Source organism: Oryctolagus cuniculus, chromosome 16 (assembly GCF_051225735.1).
Source record: "Oryctolagus cuniculus isolate XC-2025 breed Fujian yellow rabbit chromosome 16, ASM5122573v1, whole genome shotgun sequence".
Classification (NCBI taxonomy): domain Eukaryota; kingdom Metazoa; phylum Chordata; class Mammalia; order Lagomorpha; family Leporidae; genus Oryctolagus; species Oryctolagus cuniculus.
The window spans coordinates 57799352-57824439 of record NC_142882.1 but is presented as its reverse complement, the minus strand read 5'-3'; the positions used below and the strand labels follow the sequence as shown (position 1 = coordinate 57824439).

At 49.4% G+C, this 25088-nt stretch overlaps 1 protein-coding gene across 2 annotated transcripts in view; it reads left to right on the top strand.

The window, feature by feature from the left end:
• The first annotated feature begins 1104 nt into the window (after positions 1-1104).
• Positions 1105-25088, top strand: part of SCRN1 (secernin 1) — a 68699-nt gene continuing 44715 nt past the window's right edge. Inside the window, exon 1 of one of the 2 annotated variants that reach the window (XM_002713733.6) lies at positions 1105-1288. The gene's annotated coding sequence lies outside the window, so the exon portion shown is untranslated. Of the gene's footprint in view, positions 1331-25088 lie in introns of both variants that reach the window. The other variant, XM_070059692.2, reaches the window with a different exon arrangement.

The window sequence follows — 25088 nt, the reverse complement described above, 5'->3', positions numbered from 1 at the left end:
CCAAAGACAGCACAGCGACCCACATCCGGTCACCCACCTCTCCTCCCTGGAGGCATCTGCTGTCCAGTTAGGGGGCATTCTACACATCTCCAAGCGCGGGTACAAGCACACGCCTCGTGTTCTGCACCTAGCGTTTCTCCTTTCTTTCACATAGCATAGGTTGGCGGTCTTCTCTCAGTGCCTGGAGATTATCCCAGCATTGTCAGCAAGTGGAGTAGCATTCCATGACATCCATGTGCTGAAACTTATTTAAACGGTCCTCTGCTGGTGGGCATTGGCTTCCAATCTGCGCTGACACAAATAAGCTAGCAGTGGACGCCTCCTACTCTTGTCATTACACACCCGAGTCAGTGTGCCTGTAGGATAAGTGCCAGAAGTGGTATTATTGGGCCAAAGCCTGTGTCTATGCAATTGCTATTTTCACAGATATTACCAAATTGTCCTCCATGGAGGTTATAAAACTTTGGATGTTTGCTAGGGCTAACAGGTGGAAAATGCTGCCTCAATACCTGAGCCGCAGTTATGTGGGCTTGGGCATCTCTTCCTACGCCTGAGTAGCCTGGTATTGATTTACCAGGCGGGCTCTTATCTTTTCAGATGGTCTTTCCTTATTAATTTATAGAATGGAGAGTCTATGTTCCAGCGACAGATGGACTGTCGCGGTCACGTCTGGGAGCAGTGACCTTGACATCCCCCCGCCACGCCCCTGGACGTAGATTTACTAACCTCGCTGTGGGTCTCGCTTTTGCTATTTGCTGTGGATGCTGGGCGGGCTGCTCTATTTGGGCCACAGACCGGGTACCCAACCTGGAGTCCGCGCATCGGGCGACACGGCCCTTTAAACCCGGGGCGCGGACTCGGGCATCGCGGCCACCAAACAGCAAGCGAGGAAGCCGGGCCTGGCTCCTGAAAGCCAGGTTTTTTCTCCCTCTTGAGAAAGCCGCAACAGAGAGCCGAAGCCCCAGCGCAGAGGGAGCCACGCGCGGCCCCGCGTTCCGCGCTCTCGGCAGCCGCGCCCGCTCGGGCCTCCCTCCCACCCTCGAGCCCCCGCTGCTGGGCGGGGCGCGGCGCCCCCGGGGCGGTCACGTGGCCTGGCCCAGCTGTGGGCTGGGGGCGGCGGGCTGGAGCGCCCGGCGTCTGGGGAGGAGGCAGCGCCCGGCGGCCGCCTCCGCCACTGCAGCTGCAGCCGCTGATGTCGCCGCAGTAGCCCCGGGCGCCGCAGCACCCGCTCCGTCGGCGACCGCAGCGTCCTCACCGTAGCGCCGAGCCCGGACCCGCCGCCCGGCAGGTGAGCACCGCGGGTCCTTCCTGCCGCGTCGCTTCTCGCCGGGTATGCCCGCTCCACCGTCGCCGTCGCTCCCGAAGCCGAGTCTGGGCCCGGGGTGGCTTGGGCTCGGGCTGCGGGTGCACTGCCGCGGTGGCGCCTGCCCCACTGCCCACACCCCGACCCCAGCCTCCCCCGAACTCTTAGAGCCCCGCACCCCCACCCCTGCCCTGGGCCGCCTCTTCTGCGTCTCCTTTCCTTAGGCGCTTAGTTGCTGCCCGCTGCGGGGTGTGCCCGTGCGCCCGCACCCCGCCGCTCTGGCTTTCGGGGTCCGCCCGCGCGCGTGTACCTTCCCGGAGGCGCTCGCCTGACTCGCCAAGGGCTCGCGGCGGGCGCGGGGCTGCGCTCCCGGTGAGGCGGGCGCCCGGGACTTGGCGCAACTTCCCCCTGGCCGCATGCGGGCGCTCTTTGGGGGTCTGCCCAGCCGCGCCTCGGGGCGCCCGAGTCTCCCCCGCCGCCGCCCACCGCGTGGCGACCTGGCCCGTGTGAGCTCCGCGAAGCGGGGGCCGGGGGTGGTGGTGGAGAAACCCTGGAAGTTGAGACCTGTGGTCAGAACTCGGGTGGGTGTGGGGATGAACGAGGCCACGAGGCCCTCTGCGTCATTTGGCGACTCGATCTGGCACTGTCTTGGAATTTCTGTTGAATTCCAGCTTGCAAGTGCACGCCGGCTGCTAAGAGCTGTGTCCAGCTTTCCGGGGCGCGCGCGCGCGTGCGTGTCCCCGTGTTCACGGTGCTCTTGGCCGGCCGGGTAGAGCATCTGTGACAGAGAAAACCTGTGCTAATTCAAAATGGCAGCGTGGAAAATCGGGCCGGGCCCAAGCAGCGCAGCCTCCGCCCTCCGCCTCTGCGGCGCCCTGCCTCGGTGGGAGTTCCTGAATGGGCAGGGGGCCTCCCGGGGGCATCCGGGAGACAGAGGCTGCTGGAGCTGGCCAGACTTTGGGGTGCTGCACGGTCCCGACGGGTGTTGAGGGGAGCTGTGCCGATCAAAGGCTGATACAAACCGTGGTTAAAACTCTGGGAGTTTGGGCTGATTGTCTCCAGGCCAGCTAAAGAAGGCTGCATGGCATTGAGGTCTGTCTGCTGGACGCCTGGGTGTAGCGGGCAAGCATCAGCGGGGAGCAGCCAGTGCACAGAGCCAATGCCAGGCTCGCAGAGCAGGTTTTCTTGGAAGGACAGGGGCAGCACCGCAGGCAAGCGCCCAGGCACGGGGAAGTGGCACCTCCTTGAAAGGTGACTCATTTTAAGATTCCTTACCCTGCCTTGCTGCCAGCCATCTTGTCACTTAGGGAGGAGGAGGTGCGAGAGGAGGCAGGTGCCTGGGGGGCCACTGGGAGAGGAATGTGAACCCTGAGGTTGGGAGGGGCAGGGCTGGCAGCTCCCTGACCCGGTGCGTGCTCTCACCCCCTTCTCCAGGCAGGTTGAATTTCCCAGCTGGGTAATGGACTGTTAGGATCACACAGCTGGCTGGGAGTGAGGACCCAAACTCAGGGCCCTGAGCTCCCCAGTTCAGGACTCTCCCTGACACTTTTATTTTTAAAAGATGTATTTATTTATTTGAAGGGCAGAGATAGAGAAAGAGAGAGAGGTCTTTCATCCGCTGGTTCACTCCCTAGATGGCTGCAACAGCTAGGAGCTTCCTCCAGATCTCCCATGTGAGTTCAGGGGCCCAAGGGCTTGGGCCATCTTCTGCTGCTTTCCCAGGCCACAGCAGAGAGCTGGATCAGAAGTGGAGCAGCCAGGACTCGAGCCGGTGCCCATATGGGATGCCTGTGTAGCAGGTAGTAGCTTAACCTCTGTGCCACAACACCGGCCCCACCCAGTTAACTTCTTAAGCCATGTCCACACTTTCTGGTGGTGAGGCTGCATCTATATATATATATATATATTTTTTTTTTTTTTGACAGAGTTAGTGAGAGAGACAGAGAGAAAGGTCCTCCCTTTTCCATTGGTTCACCCCCCAAGTGGCCACCATGGCCAGTGCATTGGGGCTGGTGCGCTGCGCAGATCTGAAGCCAGGGGCCAAGTGTTCCCCCTGCCCTGCAGTCTCCCATGTGGGTGCAGGGCTCAAGGACCTGGGCCATCCTCCACTGCCTTCCCGGGCCACAACAGAGAGCTGGACTGGAAGAGGAGCAACCGGGACAGAATCCGGCACTCTGACCAGGACTAGAACCCGGGGTGCTGGTGCCACAGGCGGGGGATTAGCCTAGTGAGCCGCGGCGCCAGCCGAGGCTGCATCTATTTGTAAGAAACAAAAACCTAATCACAGTTGGTGTCCTTGAGGCGAAGTGCATTCTTAGCAGCTGCTTGTGCTTGTGAGAAGCATTAGGCCAATTTCTGCCAATTTCTTTTGAAAAGAAACCAGAATGGGTCATGTATCTAATTTTTTTAATGCATCTGATTTTTAAGTAAAAGTAAACAAAGCTGTTTTAAAATAGCTTTGAAGCAAGCTGAATTCAGAGGTGTTTTGGAAATTTGAATTTTTCGAGTCGTGAGTCAGTGACCTGGGATCTGCTAAAGCAGAACTTGAATATTTGCAGGAGAGGTAGATGTCTGGGGAGAAGGTATGGACGGTGTTTCCTCTGGGCGTCTGTACCTTTACAGCCAGTAGGGTGCGGAGGGAGAAGGTGGCGGGAGGCAGTGAGAAGGAGGGTGACTTCAGAGAGTGGAGTGGTAGGAGATGTGTGTGTGAACTTGAGAGGGAGAGAGAGAGTGTGCCAGATAAACAGAGTTCCCCCTCATATGTGGTTCATTCCCCAAATGCCCACAACATCCAGGGCAGAGCCAGGCCAGAGCTGGGAGTCAGGAGCTCAATGCAGGTCTCCCTCGTGGGGTGGCAGGAACCCACTTCCTTGAGCCATCATTGCTGCCTCTCAGGGTCTGCATGGCAGAAAGCTGGAAGCAGAAGGTGGCACTGAAACCTCAGCCAGGTGTTCTGATGTGGGACATGGGCTTCTTAGCTGCTAGACGGGACACCTGCTCTTGGATAGATTTTTGAATTGAAGATGGTTGTTGATGTAACATATGCCATTGAAACAGATAATTTGCATAAGAGAATGCATATGAAAATAGGCCAGAGATATTTAAAATGACAAATTTTAAAGTACATAACACATGTGATTTGTGTTTCTTGGCTTTCTTTTTTTTTTTGACAGGCAGAGTGGACAGTGAGAGAAAAGAGACAGAGAGAAAGGTCTTCCTTTACTGTTGGTTCACCCTCCAATGGCCGCTGCAGCTGGTGCACCGTGCTTATCCGAAGCCAGGAGCCAGGTGCTTCTCCTGGTCTCCCATGCGGGTGCAGGCCCCAAGGACTTGGGCCATCCTCCACTGCACTCCCGGGCCAGCAGAGAGCTAGACTGGAAGAGGAACAACCGGGACAGAATCCGGCGCTCTGACCTGGACTAGAACCCGGTGTGCTGGTGCTGCAGGCGGAGGATTAGCTTAGTGAGCCGCGGCGCCGGCCTGTTTCTAGGCTTTCAATTAAAAAATATAAGTAAGCAAAAATTATTTTTTTGAGAAGTCACTAGTTTTTTTTTGGAAGGAGAGTCCAGGTCTCTCCAGTTTGGCAGCCATTGAGCACCTGCAATGTAGCCTGTCCAAAGAGAGATGTGTTGGGAATATAAAATACACACCAGATTTCAAAAATTTAATATGAAAAAAGAATTTCAAATAGCCCATTAGTAATTTTTATATTAAAGTCCTGTTAGATGTATTAGATTAAATACAGTATGAAAAATTAGTTTCACCAGTTTCTCTCTACTTTTTAAAACATAGCTACTAGAAACAGAAAACTGCATCTGTGGTTCACATCTGTCTTACATTATATTTCTGTTGGACAGTGCCGGTCTAGCTCATTAACAGGAAGTAGAGGGTGGGGAGGCTCCCAGTGCTGGCTGTGTGGAGCAGCTTGGACAAGCTGGACAGAGGAGGCCTACAGTGAGCAGGTGATCAGGGACTCCTTGTAGACAGAGGGGGAGCAGGTGGCACGCTGGGATCGCTGAGTCGTGAGACTTTGTAAGACAGAATGGGCAGTGTGATGATCCAGGGTGTGTGGTCATCAGAATCGGGCGTGGCAGGGGTATTGTGTTATGGCAGTGCTGACGTGAAAGTAACTCCCCGTTCTGACGTGTATGTGTTGCCACATCCAGATGAAATTAGTGCACCCAGCACAGAGAGAGGGCTCCAGGTGCACGTCAGGGGCCATGGGTCCCAGCTGTGTCTGCTTCTCATTAGGAGTCTGGCCTAAGTGGCCTCTTAAGATGAGATGAACAAGAGCTGCCCACCAGCCTCGTAAGGTGATTTCCAGGGGCTGAGGTGTGGTGTTCCATAAAACACAGGGGTTGTTAGAATTCATAAGAATTTATGACAACACTACATTGTGAGATAATTTTTACTTCTACACTCGTGTGCAAGTGAACAGCAGACGGACCAGCCTTCCTCTGGTGCCGCACCCATAAAGGGTCTTACTGACTTTGTCAATGTTGATACTTCTATTTTTGTACTTGGAGGAAGTTCTTGCTGACCTGTTCTCAATGAGAAGCCACATGCAAAGATGCACCTGCCCTTGTCTTCGTGTGAGAGCAACAAACATACATGCACATTTCAATGTAAAGGAGTGACATTTAGTTCCCTGTTTGTGATTTGCCTTGAAACTGTACAGAGGTTCCCACTTCCTCTCCTCTCATCTCCCAGTTCAGTAATCCAGGGTTTCATGGTAACAATGAATGAGTTTACAGACACTAAGTTTCAAGCACAGTGCCTAACACTTGTCTGATTTTTCTTTCTCCCATAGACTGGTTTGTAGGGGAATTTAAAGGAAAGCATTGAGTAACTGAGTAAAGAATTTGCATAGGGTCTGAATTGATAGCTTTAGTGACTTTGTCTCTAGAAAGTAGCTTAGTGGGGTGGGCATTTGGTGCAGTGGTTAAGCCCCTGCTAGGGACATCCATATCCTGTAGCAGAGAGCCTGGTTGGAGTCCTGACCACTCTGCTTCCACTCTAGCTTCCTGCTCCTGTTCTTGCTGAGAGGCAGCTGCTGATGGCTCAAGTCCCTGGGTCCCTGCCACCCACGTGGGAGACCCCGATGGGCTCTGGCTCTTCATCTCAGCCTGGCCTAGCCTCTGCTGTTACAGGCATTTGGGAGTGAACCAATGGACGGAAGATCTTTTTCTTTCTCTGCCTTCCAAATAAAATGAAAATGAATAAAAATATAAAAAGTAATACAAACCATATTTCATTTATTAAATTTGGTCAAGTGACCCCAAAAAGCTTTCCCTACACTCATATCTTTGTAAACCTTACATGTTTAAACGGTAACTTATAGTTCTTCCATTATGAATGAGACTGAATATCTTTTATCAAATATTTTGCCATTTTTGTGTTTCTTTTTGTTTGAACTGGCATTTATATACTTTGCATATTTTTCTTATTGATGTATAAGAGCTCTTTATATGTTAAAGAAATTATCTTTTTCTTGTAAATTGCAAATGCATTTGCCAGAGTTTCACTAAAATTTTTTTTTAACCACACAAGCCATTTTAGTTATTTATTTATTTTTTGACAGGCAGAGTGGACAGCGAGAGAGAGAGAGAGAGACAGAGAGAAAGGTCTTCATTTGCCGTTGGTTCACCCTCCAATGGCCGCCGCGGCTGGCGCACTGCGGCCAGCGCACCACGCTGATCCGAAGCCAGGAGCCAGGTACTTCTCCTGGTCTCCCATGGGGTGCAGGGCCCAAGCACTTGGGCCATCCTCCACTGCACTTCCTGGCCACAGCAGAGAGCTGGCCTGGAAGAGGGGCAACCGGGACAGAATCCGGTGCCCCGACCGGGACTAGAACCCGGTGTGCCGGCGCCACAAGGTGGAGGATTAGCCTAGTGAGCCGCGGCGCCAGCCCCATTTTAGTTATTTTTTAGAAAGATTTATTTACGTATCCCAGGATGCACATGAGCAGGAAGCTGGAATTGGGAGTGGAGCTGGAACTTGAGCTTGGGTGCTCTGATATGGGATGTAGGCATTCCAAGAGGTGTCTTAACAGCTACACCAAAGCCCGTTGCAATGTTGTTTTTATGGTTCCATATTTTGTAAAATTTAAAATTTTGAATTACAGTGATTTACTTTGGATGAGGAATGAGCTGAGGCTATGGATAGATTTCTTCTCTCCTTTCCCCATCTCATGCTGTCACTTATCCCAGCGCCATTTATTGTCTAATACATATCTTTCTCCTCAGTTTCAAATTCATCCTTTTTTTTTTTTTTTTTTTTTTGACAGAGAGAGAGGGGAAAAGGTGTTCCTTTTCCGTTGGTTCACCACCAAATGGCTGCTACGGCTGGCGCGCTGCGCCGATCCAAAGCCAGGAGCCAGGTGCTTCCTCCTGGTCTCCCATGGGGTGCAGGACCCAAGCACTTGGGCCATCCTCCACTGCCTTCCCGGGCCACAGCAGAGAGCTGGACCGGAAGAGGAGCAACTGGGACAGAACCGGTGCCCCAACCGGGACTGGAACCCGGGGTACCAGCGCCGCAGGTGGAGGATTAGCCTAGTGAGCTGCGGCGCCAGCCTCAAATTCATCCTTTATCATATGCTTCCCTACATTATGCGGCTACATTGCAAGATTGTCAACTCTGCTGATCTATTTTTGCATCAGTATCAAGCCATCTTAATTCCAGGACATTGTAACAGAGTTTAATTCTGTGAAGGGCTGAATTTTTGCTCATTGGTCTTTGTTTCTGTAACTTCCTAGCTAATCCCACAAATCCCTTGCAAATGAACTTCAAGCATATGGTAAATGTCCTAACATAAAATTTTATGATTGTGATGATTTTAGTTACCACTCTATACATTTGTAGTAATTCTTTTTAAAAAGGATTTATTTATTTATTTGAAAACCAGAGTTAAAGAGAGGGAGAGGTAAGAGAGAGAGAGAAGTCCTCCCTCTGCTGGTTCACTCCCCAGAGGATTGCAGTGGCCAGAGCTGGGCCAGGTTGAAGCCAGCAACCAGGAGCTTCATCCTGGTCTCCCATGTGGATAGCAGGGGCCCAAGTACTTGGACCATCTTCTGCTGCTTTCCCAGGCTATTATTGGGAGCTGGATCAGAAGTGGAGCATCTGGGACATGAACTGGTGCCCATGTGGGATGTCGACATCACAGGCAGAGGCTTTACCCTTTACACCACAATTCTAATCACAGGCCCTGAAAATTCTGTAACACTTTGCCAGTTTTTAGAAAGGTTTGATGATGGGGCTGGCGCTGTGGCGCAGCGGGTTAACGCCCTGGCCTGAAGTACCAGCATCCCATATGGGCGCCGGTTCTAGTCCCAGATGCTCCACTCTCCACTTCTTCTTCTTCTTCTTCTTTTTTTTTTTTTTTTTTTTTTTTTTTGTGACAGGCAGAGTGGACAGTGAGAGAGATAGACAGAGAGAAAGGTCTTCCTTTGCCGTTGGTTCGCTGCGGCTGGCGCACCACACTGATTCGATGGCAGGAGCCAGATGCTTCCTCCTGGTCTCCCATGGGGTGCGGGGCCCAAGCACTTGGGCCATCCTCCACTGCACTCCCTGGCCACAGCAGAGAGCTGGCTGGAAGAGGGGCAACCGGGACAGAATCTGGCGCCCCGACCTGGACTAGAACCCGGTGTGCCGGCGCCGCAAGGCGGAGGATTAGCCTAGTGAGCCTTGGCGCCGGCCCACTTCTGATTCAGCTCTTTGCTGTGGCCTGGGAAAGCAGTGGAGGATCGTCCAATTCCTTGGGCCCCTGCACCTACCTGGGAGAGCCAGAGGAGGCTCCTGACTCCTGGCTTTGGATTGGTGTAGCTCCAGCCCTTGTGGCCATCTGGGGAGTGAACCAGCAGATGGAAGACCTTTCTATCTCTACCTCTCTCTGTAACTCTGTCTTTCAAATAAATAAGATACATCTTTTTTTTTTTTTTTTTTTTTTTTTTTTTTTTTTTTTTTAAAGAGCAGTTTGAAGAAACAAACCAATGGGAATTGAGATGCGTGATTGGGGGTGTTACTTGCTTAATCTTAGCAGTAGATCAGCCATGGCCCAATGCAGTTCCTGCTGACCTGTACCTGGCCACAGGTGTGCCCTTCCCCACATTTTTCTGTGCGTCTTCTCCCCTCCTCCCACACATACCCCGAGCCTGAGCCTTCCATGGATTGTTCTCAGCAGCTTCCGGCACTGTGGGGAAGTTCCTATCAGTGTGACTGAGACCATGTGCTCCCATTCCCTTTGAGACAGGTGCGGTTCCTGAGCTCCAGGAAGGTTAAGATGTGACTCGGGTGTGTTAGCCACATCTGTCCTAGAAGCTCCTTGAGTTGTCACCTCCTACCTCCCAGCACCAGCCTGAGCCTTAACCATACCAGGAGAAGGATGACGGCTTAGGGTCCCACTCTCTGCCAGAGCTGAGCTAGGCGTGTTTGAAATCTGCCAGCATTGGAGTCACTGTTTTAGGTTGAGTGGCTACCCTCCTCCTCTTGGGGTGTACATGGGTGCTTCTATCCCCAAGTGATAAGACCTTGAGGACATTTTCTTGTTCCATTTTCCACTGGATTAAACGTGATACGTGTAGGTGGTTAGAGACTCAAAACACAGGCTGATAATTCACCTTGTTTCTTTTTTTCTTTTTTAGAAATTATTTATATATTTTTTAAGATTTATTTATTTATTTGAAAGTCAGAGTTACACAGAGAGAGGAGAGGCGCAGAGAGAGAGAGAGAGAGAGGTCTTCCATCCAGTGGTTCACTCTCCAAATGGCTGCAAGGGTGGGAGCTGTGCCAATCCGAAGCCAGGAGCCAGGAGCTTCTTCCAGGTCTCCCAAGCGGAGTCAGGGGTCCAAGGACTGGGGCCATCCTCCACTGCCTTCCCAGGCCATAGCAGAGAGCTGGATTGGAAGTGGGGCAGCCGGGACTTGAACCAGCACCCATATGGGATGCCAGTGCTTCAGGCCAGGGCGTTAACCTGCTGTGCCACAGCGCTGGCTCCCACCTTGTTTCTTAAACCTCCTAATTAAGAGGATCTAGTGATCCAAAGTTCTCCTGAATATCTTTTCCTCCTCTCAAAGTAAAGCTTGAGTATTTTTATTTATTTATTTTTCTTGTACTTAGCAGTGCCTTAGTGACCTGAAAGAACCATTCAAATCTCTTAAAGGGTCCTTAATTAACACCAAAATAATCAATCTTAGACATAATTAGATAGCCAATAACATAAGGTGGGGTTGTTGTAAAATAAGTAAAGCTACATAAGTAGATGAAGTGAAGTTTAAAACTTCTGTTCTATATCATCATCTTTACTCCTACTGCCAACTCTCAGCTGGGTGTCAGTCCTTCCAAGTCCTTGTCTGTTGTTCACCTATCTACACATTGCATATACTTTTAATTATATACATGTATATGTATGCCCATGTATGAGGGGACTCAGGCATTTGTGAAAAAGGGCGTTAAAGATAAGTTTTGTGCAAAACACTTTTAAACCCTTGTGTAGATTTTATGTTATATCATCATCATGAACTTTTTGAAGCCCCATAGTATATAGGAATTTCAATTTTTTTGGCACCAAAATAAACTTACATTTTAATTCTATTTTCCATGAACTTTTTGAAGTCCCCTCATATACATACACTATGTATATTCATATGTATGTACATAGGCTCCTTCCTGATAATAAAATTTGCTAATGGTTAAAGCAGATAGCATTTAGTGGACATTAACAAAGTAGTTTTAAATTCTACTTTGCTAAATAACTCTTTCTTGCTGGTTTTCACACCAGCAGGATTTAAATCTTATTTATTTCTCTGTAGGAAATTGAATGCTTAGCTAATTTTTTATAGTTGCAGAGTTAAATAGTCAGCTACCATTTTCAGAATGATGGGGGAGATTTTTAGGGGACCCCAGCTTCCAGAGTTAACAGGTACATATCAAATCACATTAGTGGGAAGAGAGCCGAATAGACAGTACCCTGTTGAGATGGAAAGCAGGACAGATGGTGGGAAGGGGGAGGTCAGAATTCAAAGCAGCCTTGCCAAATGAGCGGACACAATGGCAGCAATGTCAGAGTGAGCACAGAAGCAATTGAAAGGCCCCGGATATTTCCCAGAGAGAGTGCTCCTGGCAGCCAACCGCATGCCTGCGATTCCAAACCCATTCTTCTTCCATTATTATTACAATCCCAGAGCTTTGTTCTTTAAGAAGTTAAGCGAACAGCACTTTCTTGAATGTCTCTCTGTTCCAGACACTGAGCATGTATTATCTCACTTAATCTCCATTACTGTGCATGGTTCACACCATAGTCCATTTTGTAGACGGAGAACTTAGTGAAAGAACAGCACCCAGAATCTAGGTCTATCTGTGTGATTTTCTTAGAAAGTCGTCATGTCCCTTCCTACAGTGATTATCATGGCAGCACAAAGCTAGCCGAAACCATGAATGGGATACTAGAAATTTTCTTTCTTTATATTACTGGGAAAGATGGAAAACTGTCTTCCAGCCTGCTGTGTACAGGAAAACATCTTTATAATGAACTTGATCTGACTATATGAGGGGTCTTCAGGGTCTTCAGAGACTTCATGGTAGATGCACATTCTGAACAAGTTATGCATGGGTTTCAAGTTTTTTTTTTGCACCAAAACCAAAATTACCTTTTAAATCCACCCCTCCCCCCCCTTTTTGCACTGCCTTTGTATTTTCTAATTTGGTATGCGCATGTCAAAAATGAATGTACTTAACATATGTATGCCTTCCTGAATTTAAAAAAAATTAAATATACTTATTTTATTTGAGAGGGGGGAGAGAGAAAGAGAGAGATCTTGCATTTGTTGGCCCACCCTCCAAATGCTCACAACAGCCAGGGCTGGAACAGGCTGAAGCTGGGAGCCCAGAGCTCCATCTGGGCCTCCCTGGGGCGTGGCAGGACCTAACTACTTGGATCATCCCCTGCTGCCTCCCGGGGTGTGCATTAGCAGCAAGCTGGAATCAGAAGCAGAGCTGGAACTGGTACCCAGGCACTGCAATACAAGGTGTGGGCATCCCAACTGCCATGTTAACCCCTGCGTGGAATGCCCACTCTGTGTACTTGGCTTTGTAAGTTACTTGTTACAGAGCATTTCAGGCACTGACAATGATGAAGAGAACAGTCGAGTCCGTGCTGTGTGCCCATCACCCAGCTGTGACCATTGTTATCTCCTCACTGCGTGACTTCCTTTCAGTCATTTCACACGGAACTATTTAGTATGTGTCTCTAGATGGTACGGGATTCTTTTTTTTTTTTTTTTTTTTTGACAGGCAGAGTGGACAGTGAGAGAGAGAGACAGAGAGAAAGGTCTTCCTTTGCCGTTGGTTCACCCTCCAATGGCCGCCACGGCCAGCGCGCTGCGGCCGGCGCACCGCGCTGATCCGATGGCAGGAGCCAGGTACTTATCCTGGTCTCCCATGGGGTGCAGGGCCCAAGCACTTGGGCCATCCTCCACTGCACTCCCGGGCCACAGCAGAGAGCTGGCCTGGAAGAGGGGCAACTGGGACAGAATCCAGCGCCCCGACCGGGACTAGAACCCGGTGTGCTGGCGCCGCAAGGCGGAGGATTAGCCTAGTGAGCCGCGGCGCCGGCCAAGACAGTAAGGTCTTCCTTCCGCTGGTTCATTCCCCAAATGGCCGCTACGGCCGGTGCTGAGCCGATCCGAAGCCAGGAGCCAGGTGCTTCCTCCTGGTCTCCCATGCGGGTGCAGGGCCCAAGCACTTGGGCCATCCTCCACTGCCTTCCCGGGCCACAGAAGAGAGCTGGACTGGAAGAGGAGCAACCGGGACTAGAACCCAGTGCCCATATGGGATGCCAGTGCTGCAGGCGGAGGATTAACCAAGTGAGCCACGGCGCTGGCCCCTGGGATCCTTTTTTTTAATATAGACTGAACCATAGCATCATGGTCATGACTAAGACATGAGTAATCAGCCCTTTATAGCATCAACTATCTTATCAGTGGTCGCATTTCCCTACTTTTCTCATAATGTTTTTGTCCAGTTTGTTGAAATTAGTATCCAAATAAGTTTCATTCCCACAATTGGTCAGTTGGTTGCTACATCTTCTAAGTAAATGTGTTTCTAATTTTATTTTTTTCCTTGCACTTCATTGTTGATGTTGAAGAAACCAGGTTTGCTCTGTAGCATTCCGCATGGTCTGGGTTTGCTGATCCATCCCCATGGTGTCATTTGTATTTCTGTAGGCTGATGGTTACACCTAGAGATGTTTCTTGAAGTCCATTTTGGAATATGAATGAACAAAAGGCCATTAGCGAGAGAGTGAAAGGGCCTAGTAGGATTTGCTGCAAATGTGGCAGACATCACTGGTGAATTGTAGGAGGGAGGAAAGCAAACCGTTGTTGAGTGCCTGCTGTATACAGCCACAGTGCTAGGTTTTTTCTGTATACTCTAATAGACACCTGAGAACCATGTTGGATATGGGGATTGGTTCCCAAATCCACAAAATCTGGCTCAACGATTGTGGGTGGGGTCAGGACAGGACCCTGGGTCTGTGTGTCCCTAACAGGGTCTTTCTCGTGCCCCTGTGTGTGTGCAGGGGGGACTTCAGGCCCAGGCAGGTGTTGTAAATGAGCACAGAGGAAGAGAGGTGGCTCTTTTACTGGCCTCCGGGTGAGGGCGTGGACGGGCCTGGGGGAGGAGCCTCGACCCAACTCCAGTCTTTCTGTCATGCACTTAGTGACTCAGTGTTTCCAGATCTTTGAGTTGTCAGCAGAAGCCAAATACTGGAATGTCTGTGAGAAATCTCTAGGCCATAAAAGGTTAGCTGTCAATTCAGATTTTTAAAAAGCACTACCTAGGAGCAGGTGTTGTGGTGGAGTGGGTTAAGCCCAGCTTAGAATGCCCACATCTCATATTGGAGGCCGTGGATTTGAGTCCCACCTCTGTTTCTGATCCAGCTTCCTCCTAACGTGCACTCTGGGAGGCAGCAGGTGGTGCTCAAGATTTTGGGTCCCTGCCTCCCAGGTGGACGACCTGGAGTGAGTTCCTGGCTCCTGGTCTTGACTTGGCCCACCCTTAGCTGTCAGTGAGCATTTAGGGAGTGAACCAGCAGACAGAAGATCGCTTTCCTTTTCTCACTCTACCTTTCAAATATGTATTTAAAAATTAATTTTAAAACACTATTTGTGGCAACCCTAGGCCAAACCACACGAGCCTGAAGCCTGCCCCCGTCCCACACAGTGTGGCGGGGAAATCATCAGCCGGAGACGGGCACTGTGGAACCAGCAGTCAGCTGCCGTGGGAGCTGCTGCCCTTGAAGTTAGAGAAGGGGGATGCCGGCCTGCTCTGAACAGGCCTCAGCCAGGGACAGTGAAGCCAGTCTCCAAAAGCTGCAGAGCATTGAGACACACCGAGGAAGACGCTGGGCAGGGCGAGTGTGGCAGCCTGCAACAGGAGGTATTTTTTTTTTTAAAGATTTACTTTATTTATTTTAAAGACAGAGTTACAGAGAGAGGTAGATACAGAGAGGTCTTCCATCCACTGGTTCACTCCCCAGATGGCTCCAATGGCCATAGGTGCGCTGATCCGAAGCCAGGAGCCAGGAGCTCCTTCTGGGTCTCCCACACAGGTGCAGAGGCCCAAGGACTTGGGCCATCTTCTGCTTTCCCAGGCCACAGCAGAAAGCTGGATCAGAAGAGGAGCAGCCGGGACTCAGAACCAGTGCCCATATGGGATGCCGGCACTGCTGGCTTTTACCTACTAAGCACAGCTCTGGTCCCCACCAGGAGGTCTTCTGAGCATTTTGTAAGTTACTCCCAAGAGTGGTCTTTGTTCCATTAGGTAGTTTCTTATGCAAGGTGTTGACTACTAGGAGCTGGAAATCACTGGCTATGGAATCCTAAGGCTGTGTGCTCAACTGTTTTGAGCTTTCAATGAAGTGCTTAGTAGAATCTCTCTTCTAGGCAGTCTCGTGAATTTGAGCTCATTTATATGAGAGTACTTCAAAAACTTCATGGGAAATGGAATTAAAAGACAAGTTTATACGGGTTCTACAGATGTTGAAATTCATGCACATGAAGGGTTTTGTAAGAGTTCATGGAATGTGTATTATGAAAAACACTATACATGAATTTCACAACTTTTTTGTACCAAATTAAACTCGTCCTTTAAAAATTATTTCTTTTTATTTATTTGAGAGACAGATAAAGAGAGAGATAGCTTCCCTCTTCAGAGTCACTCTCCAGATGCCCACAATAACCAAGGCTGGGCCAGGCTCATGAAGCCGGGACCCAGGGACTCCATCTAGGTTTCCCACAAGGGTGGCAGGCACCCAACTTCTTGAGTCATCACCTACCACCTTCCAAGTTGTTCATTAGCAGGAAGCTAGAATTGGGAGCAGAGCCAAGACTGTAACCTAAGCAGGTGTCCCAAGGAACATCCTCACTGCTGCCCCAAATGCCTGCTCTTAATCTTATCTTTTAACCCCACTGTCCATGAACTTTTTGAAGTACCCCCCTCCCCTTTTTTCTTTCTGTCAGCTGCATTTGCAACCACATTTTTACTTAGGTCATTGCTTCCCAAAACACTTAACTCCTTCTTATTTCAATGGCAGATACACATCAGGAAAATACATTTATAAATGAGTTCATGTCAGCAAGAATGTCAATGAATTCAAAGTGATTTTACCAGGAAATAAGATAATTTCTTCATTGCTTTTCTGGAAGGTGGTAGTTCCTAGGCCTTGACTTTAAACTTAGTCTGCTCTGTAAAGCTGGGAGTGTGGACAGCGGGGAGGCCTTGCCGGAGGTCTGGGTTGTATTCTTTGTGTGAGTGAAGGCAGCTGTCACTGTTACTTTAAGATGGTTAGGAAGCCTGGAGCTCGTATTTCTTCCTTTCAAGCGCCCGCAGGCTTTCTTACTCCTGGGCAGGTGACCAGTGAGGGACCTCTGGCTTCACTGAGATGGAGGGGGCAGGGCAGCTTGGTAATCATGCTAAGAAAACCCCTCCCCCAGCGTGCAGGCCTTTGCTAGCTGCTCCCTGGTCTTGAGGACAAAGCCCTTTTCTGCATTCAGCCTCCTCCCCACTTGTCTAGACGTCTGTAAGCCGTCTCCTAGATACGGGAGTGCGTCGCTGCAGTCCCACGGGCTTGGTCGCTAGCCTCCTGCAACCAGTCAGAGGAGACGCAGCCCCTTGGCGGTGAACTCCAGGGAAGCACGGAGAGCTTGTTCCCAAGGGGAAGTCATGAATCCTGAAGGGCCTCTGATAAGGCGGGTGGACGATGGTGGGTAGAAGCTGAGCTTAGGGACACTTTACTGTCACTGAGGCACATTGTAAAAGCTGCTTGGCCCAGTACAGTAGCTCTACCCCTATGTGGCTATGTAATATTTTGTTATGTTTTTAAAGTTAAAAAATTATTTTCATTTTATTTGAAAGGCAGACACATACACACACATACATGGGGGGTGGAGAGAGAGAGAGAGAGAGAGGGAGAGAGAGGGAGGTACACCTTCCATCTGGGGGTTCACTCCTCAAATGCCTGCAACAGTTGGTGCTGGCCATGTGCAAGCTGGGAACCTGGAATTCAATCCAGGTCTCCCATGTGGGTGGCAGGACCCAAGTATTTGACCCATCATCTGCTTCCTGGGGTGTGCATTAGCAGGAAGCTGGACCTCAGAAGCCCAGCTGGGACTAGAATGCCGGTTCTCTGACGTAGGATGTTGGTATCACAGGTGGCGTCTTAATAGCTGTGCCAAACGCCTACCCTGTTTTGTTATTTTTGTTGTAAAATACGCATCACATAAAATTTATTATCTTAACCATTTCTGAGTGTGCAGTTCAGTAATGTCAAGTGTATTTACATTATTGTGCAACAGATCTCCAGGACTATTTTCATCTTGTGGGACTGAAACTCACACTGTTAGACAACTCTCTCTTCCTGGGGCCTGCGTTGTGGTGCAGTGGCTTGAGCTGCTGCTTGCAACACCCATCTCCCATATCAGAGTGCCAGTTCAAGCCCCAGCTGTTCCACTTCCCATCTAACTACTTGCTACTGTGCCTGGGTAGGCAGCAGGTGATGGTTCAAGATCTTGGGCCCCTGCCACCCAAGGAATTCCAGGTTCGGGGCTCTAGCATGGCCCAGCTCTGGCTGTGGAGGGAATTTGGGGGCAGGGTGAAACAGTGGATGGAAGATCTCTCTCTGTCGTTCTGCCTTTCAAATAAATAAAATCTTAAAAAAAAAAAAAAAAAAGAACTCTGCCTATTCCCTTCTCCCGGCCACGGCAGCCATGATAGCCATGATTCTCCTTTCTGTTTGGGAGCTTGACTGTCCTCGGTACCTTTTACAAATGCAGTCATACAGGATTTGTGGGTTCTGTGACTGGCTTATTTGTGTCGTATTGGCTGCTCTTTGTAGACTGATTAAAAATGTGATTTCTCAGTTGCACTAGCCACATGTCCAGGATGCAGTAGCCCCATCTCAGCAATGGCTGCCGTGTTGGACCATTCTGATAGGACGTATGTCCAACATCTGGGACAGTTCTGATGGGCAGCACTGGTCTAAGGGAAAACTCATCCTGAGAACTGATGGGAGGTGGGCACTGGGATATTTTTGCATTGCCTGCTAGCTAAGGAGTCTTCTGACTTCTTTTCTCCACCCCCAGTGCACCACCAACTACCCTCTGCTTCGTATTCTCAATTGCATCGTTATGCCAGCCTTGAGGCTTATGACGTCCTCCCTCCGCCAGTAGCATGCAGCTCAGTTGCAGGACTTGGAGAACATAAATGTATTGCAAAGCTACAGATAAATGCACTTTGAAATATTCTTAACAACGGCTTCTTCGGAAATGCCTGTCAGCTTAACTATGGATGGGAGTTCAATTGGAGTGTTTATTAATTAGAACTGTTAGTTCATTGCTAACCTGGCAAGAATCCTAATTGGTATTTGCCACGAAGAAGCCTTATTCCGTAGCCCTACCCTTTAAGCTTATTGCCTTGAGAGCTTTCTCCTGGAGGCCTGCAGTGAGAGGGAGATGTTGTGTCTGAATTCAGTAGATATGCACGCTTACATATGTATGTGTATAGATCAAACGTAAAATTAGAGTTTCTGTTGCCAACCCTTATCATTACTGTGTGAGAGGCACATACTCTTTTTTTTTTCCAATTTTTTTTTTAAAATTATTGAAACGCAGAGTTAGAGGGAGAGAGCGAGCTTCCATCTGCTGGCTCACCCCAGAAATAGCCACAACAGCTAGGGCTGAGGCAGGTCGAAGCCAGCTTCTTCCCAGTCTCCCATGTGGGTGCAAGGCTCCAAGGACTTGGGTCATCCTCTGCTGCGTTCCCAGGCACATTAGCAGGGATCAGAAGTGGAGCAGCTGGGAGGTGAACCGATGCCCATATGGGATGCTGGCTTTGCCTGTTACGCCACAATGCCGACCTTGGCACATACTCTTTCTAAAAATGCTTTTTAAAAAATGTTCCTATCCATTCTATTGATTTTTATAACCCATGAGAGGGCCACAGCCTAGAGTTGAAAGAAACACTGCTTCGGACACATCTAGATCCAGTTTCAAGCCTGCATGTAAGCACTGGAACCCCCACCCCCACCTCTGGGTCCCCAAGGTAAAGAAAACTTCAGAATTGTGCCTGAAAACAAGCAAGTTCTTACAAAAGCCACCAGTGGTGATTTTTATTTTGGAGTAAGCTCTGTTCACTTATTTTAACGCTGGCTTAAGTACAATGTTCTTACGATAGAAAATAGTATTTAATGATTCTGTGTCTTCTGTTCCAGCAAACCAGATACAATTAAGTTTTTTCATGCTGCCAATCTCCATGTTAGCATGTGTGATTAGGAGTTAATTGAATTTTAGTTTTCTTAATGAGAGAGAATATCCATGTCACAGTTTCTGTGTCATGCGTGCATAAGCAGTTTATACCAATCCCATGAATAGATTAAAAATGCGTGTTTTATGCAGTATATAGCTGTGAGTGTTTTTCAGATGTGTTTTTGTTCTTTAGTGTGCTGTCTGGAATGTCACTCAGTGTTGTGACAAATCATGGGCACAGGACTGAGTGTCCCTGCATCCCTTGCAGGAGGATGGCACCTCAACGTCACAGGAGAACTGACTTGTTGGTTGGTTTCTCTTTCCCTGAGTGGACAGCTGCAGGAGACCTGCTCACTGCGTGTGAATCTTGATCATGAACTAGTGATGAACATGTGTGCACTGCTTGTGTAGCTCCCACATGGGGAGCCTGTAAAAAAAAAGTTAACAGAAACTATGGGGGGCTGGCATAGTCTTTTTCTATGCAAATTTTTATGTGATTAAGATAATTTATTTTGGACAACCTCCTCGCCTCTTTGAACCAGTTCTCCTGGCAATTAAAAACTCCATAAATGTGTATTTAATGGGTTGGTAATAGAGTACAGCATTCTCCTTAGAGATGAAGCATGCATTTTTAGCCATTTCTCTGATGCCAGACAAGTAAGTTTCTGTCAGTTTTTCTCCTGTATGAATACTGCTGTGATGAACACTTAAAATTTTTTTTTTCTTTATTTCAAAGACAGTAACAGAAGGAGAGACACAGAATGAAAGATACCTTGCATTTACTTGTTCACTCCAAAAGGCTGCTTTGGCTGGGGCTGGGCCAGGTCAAAGCCAGGAAACCAGAACTCCATCCAGGTCTCCCACACAGGTGGCAGGGACCCAAGTACTTGGGCTATCATCTGTTGCCTCCCAGGTGCATTAGCAGGGGGCTGGATCTGAGAGGAGCAGTTGGGACTGCAGCCATCACTCCGATATGGGCTGTAGGCGTTGCAGCTGCTGGTTCAGTCCCCAAGTGGCTGTAATGACCGGAACTGGGCCAGGCTGAAGCCAGGAGCCTCTTCTGGGTCTCCCACGTGGGTGCAGGGGCCCAAGGACTTGGGCCATCTTCCGGTGCTTTCCCAGGTGCATTAGCAGGGAGCTTGGATAGAAAGTGAAGCAGCCAGGCCTCGAATTGGCACGCACATGGGATGCTGGTGCTGCAGACGGTGGCTTAACCCGCTGGGCCACAGCATTGGCCCCTGGGGTTGCTTTCTTGTGTTTTTTTTCTCCAGTCTTCCAGAAGTGTCCTACTTCCTCTGTGCTAATCCAGTTTATATGGATGCTAGCCCATTTTGTTCTTGGAATAAGTGGAGAACTTCTGAAATCAGAGCTTCTAAGATCACTGAAGCCTTAATATGAATAATTTTCATTTCAGTTTTTTTTTTTTTTTGGAAGCTATAGTACTGCCCTGACCCTTCGAGTTCTTACCTAGCTGATAAGGTGGAAATGGGGCTGGCACCTGCAGTGCTGTCATCCCATATAGGCGCTGCCTCGAGTCCCTGCTGCTCCACTGCTGATCCAGCTTCTTGTTAATGTGCCTGGGAACGCAACAGAAGATGGCCCAAGTCTTTGGGGCCTTGCCACCCATGTGGCAGAGGAAGCTGACCCAGTCCTGGCCATTGCAGCCACTTGGGGTGTGAACCAATAGATGGAAGATCTCTCTCTCTTTTCTCTCTTTGTCTCGCCTTTCTCTCTCTCTCTCCAACTCTGCCTTCCAAATAAATAAACATCTTTTTTGAAAAAGAAGGAAGCTAACTGAAGTTTGGGATACAGTGGAAGTTTCAGTTCCTTAATTGTATCAGCTACTTTTTTTTTTTTTTTGGACAGGCAGAGTGGACAGTGAGAGAGACAGAGAGAAAGGTCTTCCTTTGCCGTTGGTTCACCCTCCAATGGCTGCTGCGGCCGGCGCGCTGTGCTGATCTGAAGCCAGGAGCCAGGTGCTTCTGGTCTCCCATGCGGATGCAGGGCCCAATGACTTGGGCCATCCTCCACTGTACTCCTGGGCCATAGCAGAGAGCTGGACTGGAAGAGGAGTGACCGTGACAGAATCCAGTGCCCCAACTGGGACTAGAACCCGGGGTGCTGGCCCTGCAGGTGGAAGATTAGCCTATTGAGCCGCGGCGCTGACCAATCAGCTACATTTTGATAGCAACATGAGGCTCGTGGCCACCATATTGGACAGTGGAGACAGAACATTGTAGACAGTTATTTTGGGTGGCACTGATCCAGAGAGCTGAAAAGAATCCAGCTGACGTCACTCAGTGCATGGCATGGTGACTCAGGAAAAACAGATGAAGCTAGCCTTAGCGAATTTGCTGCTGGTTGCGATGCTTGGTTTGCTTTTCTTTTCTTTTTTAATAGATGCTGACACTCTGCTGCCTTCTGGCATTTGTAGTCATTCACAAAATTCAGGGGAAAAGCCAGCCTCCCAGGGCCCACATACCCCTGGGCTGCTTTTGCCTGTTTCCTTGGCACGGTCAAGTGTCCTAGATGACTTTCTGACCGACAGACGCCCTGGGTGAGGAAATGGTGCTTGTCAGGGCTGTGAGATGGGTGGATCCCACCAGCAAAGTAAGGCTTGTCCCTGGATGAAACCCCAGCACTCAGGACGTGGCCCAGCACTGGGGCAGGAAGGGAAGTCATAGTCCAGGTGTCCTTTCCCCAGTTTTTTTTTTTTTTTTAAGATTTGTTTGTTTATTTGAAAGGCAGAGTTACAGAAAGGCAGAGGCGGAGAGAGAAAGAGAGGTCTTCCATCTGCTGGTTCACTCTCCAAATGGCTGCAATGGCTGGAGCTGGGCTGATCAGGCCAGAAGCCAGGAGCTTCTTCCAGGTCTCCCATGTGGGACTTAGGCCATCTTCTGCTGCTTTCCCAGGCCATAGCAGAGAGCTAGATAGGAAGTGGAGCAGCCAGGACTCGAACCAGCACCCATATGGGATGCCAGCACTGCAGGTGGCAGCTTTACCCACTACACCACAGCGCCAGCCCCATCTTTTCCCCAGCTTACCATCTCCTGGATGCACTGCACTGTAGTGGCCTCCGCCAGCCATTCCTCCTGCGCCCAAATTCCAGGGACCCACCATCAAGTCACTGTATTTTATAATTATTCAAGATCTTTCGTACATATTCAGATTTTTGGCTTTTCTCTGCTTACCCCTCAAATCTGATGGGAAAACAGTGATGAGAAGACAGAGCTGGTGTCTTTCTGTGCTGCTTTCCCATAAAAGGGAGTTTTTTTTTTGTTTGTTTTTTTTTTTTTTTAGCTGAGCTAGGAGAAAATTGTCCTCAGAGTTGAGGGTGCTCCCTCAACAGCACCCCTGTTTCTCTGAACCCCCAGAAAGGGGCCTGCAATAAGCAGTGTGGGAAGAACTTTGTCAGGAGCAGGTATTGAGGTACAACAGGTTTAGACACTGCTTGGGATTGCCCCCATGTCCTGTATTGGAGCCCTGTTTGAGTTCCATCTGCTCTGCTTCTTTTTTTATTTTATTTTATTTTTATTTTATTTTATTTTTTTTTTGACAGGCAGAGTGGTCAGTGAGAGAGAGAGACAGAGAGAAAGGTCTTCCTTTGCCGTTGGTTCACCCTCCAATGGCCGCCGCGGTCGGCGCGCTGCGGCCAGCGCACCGCGCTGATCCGATGGCAGGAGCCAGGAGCCAGGTGCTTTTCCTGATCTCCCATGGGGTGCAGGGCCCAAGCACCTGGGCCATCCTCCACTGCACTCCCTGGCCACAGCAGAGGGCTGGCCTGGAAGAGGGGCAACCGGGACAGAATCCGGCGCCCCGACCGGGACTAGAACCCAGTGTGCCGGCGCCGCTAGGCGGAGGATTAGCCTAGTGAGCCGCGGCGCTGGCCCTGCTCTGCTTCTGATCCAGCTCCCTGCTAATGTGCCTGGAAGGCAGTGGATGATGGGCTAAGTGCCAGGGCCCCTGCCACCTACATGAGAGACCAGGATGGAGCTCCTGACTCCTGGCTTCAGCCTGGCTCAGCCCTGGCTGTTATGGCTATCAGGGGAGTGAACCAGTGGATGGATAATCTCTCTCTGTCTCTCTCTCTCTGCCTTTCAGACAAATAAATGAAATCAATACAAAGAGAATTCTGTGCGCCCAGGGTATGCATGCTGAGGCTGCTTGGGGTAGACGGGGTATGGAAATAGCAAGATGGCACTTCACTCACGAACACATTCCTGCACTTAGAATGTTGCTGATCCTGGGATTTCACACCTGCCGTGCGTGAGCCACAGATATTTTGATTGTTTAACAGTCATTTTGAAATAGCCCTGTGTTTTAGTGATCAAAACCCAAGTATGAGCATATATAGGTTTCATTTTTTTGCACCCAAATAAACCTTTTAATTCCATCCTTCCACAAACTTTCCTGAGTGTGCCTATCTTTATGTGGCACCACAGTTCACAAAATACATGCTCAAACATTTTATTTAATTTGATACTCATGCTAAACCTGTGAGCTGGGCCAAGACATTTGCAGAAGAGGAAACTTGGGTTCAGAGAGGTGAAGTGGCTTGCTTAAGGTCACACAGCTAGTTGATGGCAGAGCTGAATTTTGAATCCCAGGCTAGAACATTTCTAGAACACTGCTTTACTTCTCACTTATGTGTTGGGCTCATAAAACAAAACACACATAAGTTAGATAATGGGTGACAGAAATACAGGGGTTGGCTCAGGAGATAAGATCTGCTGAGTGCATGTAGTGTGGAGGGTTGAGGGGCATGGGCCTGCCCTCAGGGAGCTTTCTCGGACACAGCTGGAGACTTCTGTCTAAGCATTAACAAATGCACATTGTTCGGAAACAAACGGGTGCTGAATAATTGACAGGATCCTTCATGAAAGTCTTGCTATAAGAAAGGGGGTCCGATCAGATCCTGAAGGACAGAGCAGATCCTAAGGGAAGGGCATTCCAGCCAGGCGAGGGGCACGGCGCTGAAAGGAGGGGGCTGTGGGGACGTAACATCGGCTTGGTGGAATATTAAGACACAGGTACAGGGCACTTATCTATTATTTATTGGAAATCTACCCTGCAGACACTGTGTAGAGCTGGGGTTACAGTGGTGAGCACACAAGGCTCCCTCCCTGCTTTCATTTTGCTTGGACTTTGGGAGAGACCAAATGTGGTTTGTTGGTAATAAAATAATAGCACAGACGGGCCAGACTGGCACTGTTGCCATGAAGAAAAAGGACAGGATGCTATGAGGGTCTATACCAGAGCACGGTAATTTAGAATGACGTCTGAGCACGTGTGTGAAGGAGCAAGTGTTACCTAAGCAAATATTTTCAGTGTAGGACTGCTCAGGACAAGGGGTAGGGCATGTGCAAAGGCCCTGAGGGATTTGGAGGACCTAGATAAGGCCTGTGCAGTGGAGTTGGGAGCATGGAGCTGTATGAGAGGAGGCTGGGAGGAGGCACACACCTGATCAGACTTTGGACTTCATTCTAAAAGCCCTCTGAAGCCTGCCAGGAGTATTACAAGCATGGAGGACATGATCAGACTTTCCTTCTAAGAAGGTCTTTTTGGTGGTGGGTGTTTTCGAGGGGGCTATTAGAGGTCTTGGAGCCACCTCTTAGGAGCTGCTTCAGGGACCCAGGCTGGCTTGCTGCTGGGTGGGGGCGGTAGAGATGTGGATGAGGTAAAGGGGACAGTTCCCACTGGGATTTAGGAGCATGAGTCTGTAGGACTCAGAGACCTGTTAGGTGGTGGAAGGGTAGGTGGTAAGGATGGTCCTTGAGTTCTGGGTGCTCCAGTGGGTTGCGTAGTGGAGCTGGCCTCTGAGACAGGGACACGGTTTGGAGAAGATGATGATGAAATCAGCTTTGGATCCCAGGCAGTCAGTTGGGTCTGTGGGTTGGGAGCTGAAGTTGAATTCAGTGTGTAGGTCATTGGTGTGTGATTGGTAAGGGAAGTTCTGGGTGCAGGTGTATTTTCATAAAGAGCATGAATTG